The sequence below is a fragment of the Pristiophorus japonicus genome, chromosome 23, assembly GCF_044704955.1.
Source record: "Pristiophorus japonicus isolate sPriJap1 chromosome 23, sPriJap1.hap1, whole genome shotgun sequence".
Taxonomy (NCBI): Eukaryota; Metazoa; Chordata; class Chondrichthyes; family Pristiophoridae; genus Pristiophorus; species Pristiophorus japonicus.
The window spans coordinates 47,464,080-47,470,079 of NC_091999.1; positions in this window are offsets into that span (position 1 = coordinate 47,464,080).

The window sequence follows — 6,000 nt, forward strand, 5'->3', positions numbered from 1 at the left end:
AGCCAATGTAACCCCACTTTTTAAAATAGGAGGGAGAGAGAAAACAGGGAATTGTAGACCGGTCAGCCTGACATCGGCAGTGGGTAAAATGATGGAATCAATTATTAAGGATGTCATAGCAGTGCATTTGGAAAGAGGTGACATGATAGGTCCAAGTCAGCATGGATTAGTGAAAGGGAAATCATGCTTGACAAATCTTCTGGAATTTTTTGAGGATGTTTCCAGTAGAGTGGACAAGGGAGAACCAGTTGATGTGGTATATTTGGACTTTAAGAAGGCATTCGACAAGGTCCCACACAAGAGATTGATGTGCAAAGTTAGAGCACATGGGATTGGGGGTAGTGTGCTGACATGGATTGAGAACTGGTTGTCAGACAGGAACCAAAGAGTAGGAGTAAATGGGTACTTTTCAGAATGGCAGCCAGTGACTAGTGGGGTACCGCAAGGTTCTGTGCTGGGGCCCCAGCTGTTTACACTGTACATTAATGATTTAGATGAGGGGATTAAATGTAGTATCTCCAAATTTGCGGATGACACTAAGTTGGGTGGCAGTGTGAGCTGCGAGGAGGATGCTGTGAGGCTGCAGAGCGACTTGGATAGGTTAGGTGAGTGGGCAAATGCATGGCAGATGAAGTATAATGTGGATAAATGTGAGGTTATCCACTTTGGTGGTAAAAACAGAGAGACAGACTATTATCTGAATGGTGACAGATTAGGAAAAGGCGAGGTGCAAAGAGACCTGGGTGTCGTGGTACATCAGTCATTGAAGGTTGGCATGCAGGTGCAGCAGGCGGTTAAGAAAGCAAATGGCATGTTGGCCTTCATAGCAAGGGGATTTGAGTACAGGGGCAGGGAGGTGTTGCTACAGTTGTATAGGGCATTGGTGAGGCCACACCTGGAGTATTGTGTACAGTTTTGGTCTCCTAACTTGAGGAAGGACATTCTTGCTATTGAGGGAGTGCAGCGAAGGTTCACCAGACTGATTCCCGGGATGGCGGGACTGACCTATCAAGAAAGACTGGATCAACTGGGCTTGTATTCACTGGGGTTCAGAAGAATGAGAGGGGACCTCATAGAAACATTTAAAATTCTGACGGGGTTAGACAGGTTAGATGCAGGAAGAATGTTCCCAATGTTGGGGAAGTCCAGAACCAGAGGTCACAGTCTAAGGATAAGGGGTAAGCCATTTAGGACCGAGATGCGGAGGAACTTCTTCACCCAGAGAGTGGTGAACCTGTGGAATTCTCAACCACAGAAAGTTGTTGAGGCCAATTCACTAAATATATTCAAAAAGGAGTTAGATGAGGTCCTTACTACTCGGGGGATCAAGGGGTATGGCGAGAAAGCAGGAATGGGGTACTGAAGTTGAATGTTCAGCCATGAACTCATTGAATTGCGGTGCAGGCTAGAAGGGCCGAATGGCCTACTCCTGCACCTATTTTCTATGTTTAACAGGGATTCACACAGACTCACCTGACAGGCCGACTCAGGATCCACCCCTCAAGCACCGTGATTGGTTGCAGAACACGCTGCTCCCTGGGCCCTCCGGCCTCTGACCTCTCTTCCTGTTGGTTCCCAGGGCAATCAATCACCACTCGCCAACATTACACTGCCAGATTAAGTTGAGGGGCTTGGAGGAAGAAATAAAACAAGACCGTGAACCTGAGTGAAGAAATAAAATTAGAGAAGCATGATGATATAAACAAGGATAGACAATATAAACTGAAGGGTACAATCTGAAAGGGGGTGCATGAACAGTGAGACCTGCGGGTATATGTGCACAAATCACTGAAGGTGACAGGACAGGTTGAGAAAGCAGTTTAAAAAGCTTACAGGTTGCTGGGCAGCACAGAGTAAAAAAGCAAGGAGGTTATGATGAACCTTTGTAAAACACTGGTTCGGCCTCAACTGGAGCATTGTGTCCAATTCTGGGCACCGCACATTAGGATGTGAAGGCTTTAGAGAGAGTGCAGAAAAGATTGACAAGAATGATTCATGAGATGAGGGACTTCGGTTACGTGGATTGACTGGAGAAGCTGGGGTTGTTCCTCTTGGAGCAGAGAAGGTTGAGAGGAGAATTGATAGAAGTGTTCAAAATCATGAGGGGTGTGGACAGAGTAGATAGAGAGATACTGTTCCCACTGGCAGAAGGGTAGAGAATCAGAGGAGATGGATTTAAGGTGAATGGCAAAAGAACCAAAGGTGACATCAGAAAATCTATTTTACGCAGCGAGTGGTTACGATCCGGAAAGCACGGCCTGAAAGGGTGGTGGAGGAAGACTCAATCACAGCTTTCAAAAAAAAAAGTTGGATAAGTATTTGAAAAAAAACATTTGCAGGACTGGGGGAAGGGCAGGCAGTGGGACTAGCTGGGAGTAGGCAAGGGTTCGATGGGCCGAACGGCCTTCCGTGCTGTAACCGTTCTCTGATTGTGTGAGCAGAACCACTCTGTTCCCTGACTCAATCTAAAGCCTTCCTGATTGTGAGCACCTCTGTTAAACCTGCCCTGCACCTTCACTGCTCCAAGGAGAACCACCCCAGATGCTGCAGCCATCATCTTATTGAATGGCGGCAGGCTCAAGGGGCCAAAGGGCCGACTCATCTCCTATTTCTGATGTTCTCATGTGTTCATGTCACTGGTCCCCATCCTGCACCTGCTCCCTGCAGTAAGATGGCCGCCGCGCATGCTCCCTGCCCTGCAGCGGGACAATGGAAAGTATTGTGACATTGAGGAAGCCCCGCCCCTGTTGCTCCCTGCTCCCCGTGGCGGGCGGACCCGTGCTGCCCAAAGATGGCGGCTAAACTCCCGGTAATCTCCGACGGTAACCAAGGCCCGTCCCCAACCGAAGGTGCCCCACAGCCGCCACCCGCGGCAAATCTCACCGCCCGCGCGTGTCCGTGAGTCTATGAGTCCTCAGGGAGGCTGAGCGCGCTGCCCGGGCTGCTCATCCATCCTCCGCGGGGGGGGGGAATGGCAAATAGTTTTCCGTCCGCAGCTAATCTCCCACAATAGGCTGGCCCCGCGCCTGCGCACAGCTCCGCCTCGCCTCACCTGGGCCCCGAGCTCAAAGGCTGCGAGCGGAGCCCCCCCCAACAAACCCCTCAACCGCAACACTCAGCCCGCAGCCAATGGCGAGGCGGCGCGGGGCACCAGCCCACCCAGCGCGCTGCTCCGCGCCAATCAGTGGCGGGGGGCGGGGCCGGGCACCAATCAATCACTGGTCCGTGAAGGTAATGACTCTGGCTGGGTTCAGTTCTGCACTCACTGGTTCCCCTCCCCTGAAGGTGCTGACTCTGGCTGGGTTCAGTTCTACACTCACTGGTTCCCCTCCCCTGAAGGCACTGACTCTGGCTGGGTTCAGTTCTACACTCACTGGTTCCCCTCCCCTGAAGGTACTGACTCTGGCTGGGTTCAGTTCGACACTCACTGGTTCCCCTCCCCTGAAGGTACTGACTGTGGCTGGGTTCAGTTCTACACTCACTGGTTCCCCTCCCCTGAAGGCACTGACTCTGGCTGGGTTCAGTTCTACACTCACTGGTTCCCCTCCCCTGAAGGTACTGACTCTGGCTGGGTTCAGTTCTACACTCACTGGTTCCCCTCCCCTGAAGGTACTGACTCTGGCTGGGTTCAGTTCTACACTCACTGGTTCCCCTCCCCTGAAGGTACTGACTCTGGCTGGGTTCAGTTCTACACTCACTGGTTCCCCTCCCCTGAAGGTACTGACTCTGGCTGGGTTCAGTTCTACACTCACTGGTTCCCCTCCCCTGAAGGTACTGACTCTGGCTGGGTTCAGTTCTGCACTCACTGGTTCCCCTCCCCTGAAGGTACTGACTCTGTCTGGGTTCAGTTCTACACTCACTGGTTCCCCTCCCCTGAAGGTACTGACTCTGGCTGGGTTCAGTTCTACACTCACTGGTTCCCCTCCCCTGAAGGTACTGACTCTGTCTGGGTTCAGTTCTACACTCACTGGTTCCCCTCCCCTGAAGGTACTGACTCTGGCTGGGTTCAGTTCTACACTCACTGGTTCCCCTCCCCTGAAGGTACTGACTCTGTCTGGGTTCAGTTCTACACTCACTGGTTCCCCTCCCCTGAAGGTACTGACTCTGGCTGGGTTCAGTTCTACACTCACTGGTTCCCCTCCCCTGAAGGTACTGACTCTGGCTGGGTTCAGTTCTACACTCACTGGTTCCCCTCCCCTGAAGGTACTGACTCTGGCTGGGTTCAGTTCTACACTCACTGGTTCCCCTCCCCTGAAGGTGCTGACTCTGGCTGGGTTCAGTTCTACACTCACTGGTTCCCCTCCCCTGAAGGTACTGACTCTGGCTGGGTTCAGTTCTACACTCACTGGTTCCCCTCCCCTGAAGGTGCTGACTCTGGCTGGGTTCAGTTCCAGTGACATCGTTCACATTGATCCTGCACCAAGATGGTCGCGCATGCGCTGTGCTACTCACTGAATCAAGATGGCCGAACGCGGAACCTGCCTTCCTGTACGAAGTTGGCCGCCGTTATCCTGGGCCTGTGACGGGAGAAAGCCCTGAAGCTGCAACCACCGATATTCCGGTTTTACTCCGGGCTTACGGCGGGCACCGGTTGTTTATGAAGCCTCCGCGGCTTCCCGCTGGTCCCTTAGTTCGCTCCGTCCCGATGAAAAGGATACTTCTGAGGAGCCTGGACAAAACATGTCTTCTCCGTCATTACACGCACCGCGCATGCTCCAAACACAGCCAGGGCCCGCGCCTGCGCACTGTGCTCCTGTCGTCTGGGTGCGGCACATTCTCACCCGCGGGGCATGCTGGGTACATAAGAGCATGAGAAACCGGAGCAGAAGTGGGGCAGATAATACACGGGTTATACACAGAGTAAAGCTCCCTCTGTACTGTCCTAAACAATCCCAGGGCAGGTACAGCACGGGTTAGTTACAATTTAAAGCTTGCTATACACTGATTCATCAAACACTCCCAGGGCAGGTACAGCACATATTAAATACACAGCAAGGATCCATCTGCACTGTCCCACCAGGTATTCCCAGGGCATGCACAGTATAGGTTAGATACAGAATAAAGCTCCCTCTCTGCTGTCCCAAGAAAAAATCACAGAGCAGTTACAGCACAATTATTTTGTTGTTGATCAATAAATCAAATGCACCCTGATTAAAGGGTGGTGGGGATACTATAACCGACAAAATAATCTAATTAAACTTTGGACGGTAAACTTAAATCAAATTAAAATTTGGTTGCTGGAGGTGATAATGCACTCCAGTCCCTCCGGTGCAAAACTCCTACAGAAGGCTGCAAGCCTACTGGTGGCAGGTACAGCACATGTTCGATACAGAGTAAAGCTCCCTCTCCACTGTCCCATCAAACACTCCCAGGGCATGTACAGCACATGTTAGATAGAGTAAAGCTCCATCTGCAGTGACGAATCAAACACTCCCAGGTCAGGTACAGCACCGGTTAGATATGGAGTAAAGCTCCCTCTATACTGTCCCATTAAACATTCCCAGGGCAAGTACAGCATAATTTAGATGCAGAGTAAACGTCACTCTAAACAGCCAATCCAAAAACGCACAGGACAGGCACAACACAGTTTAGGTACACATCATCATCATCACAGGCAGTCCGTCGAAATCGAGGAAGACTTGCTTACACTCGAAAGGTGAGTTATTTGGTGACCAAACACTTCAATACGGGAATGACAGTCTCTGTCACAGGTGTGACAGAGAGTCGTTGAACGAATGGGTGGGTGGGACTGGTTTGCCACATGCTCCTATGCTTGGTTTCTGCATGCACTCAGCGATGAGACTCGAGGTGCTCAGAGCCTTCCCGGATGCACTTCCTCAACTTAGGACGGACTTTTGTCAGCGACTCCTAGGTATCGGGGGGTTGTTGAATTTGATCAAGGAGCCTTTGAGGGTGTCGTTGAAAGGTTTCCTCTTCCCACTGTAGGCTCACTTGCCGTGTAGGAGTTCCGAGTGGAGCCTTGCTTTAGGAGTCTTGTGC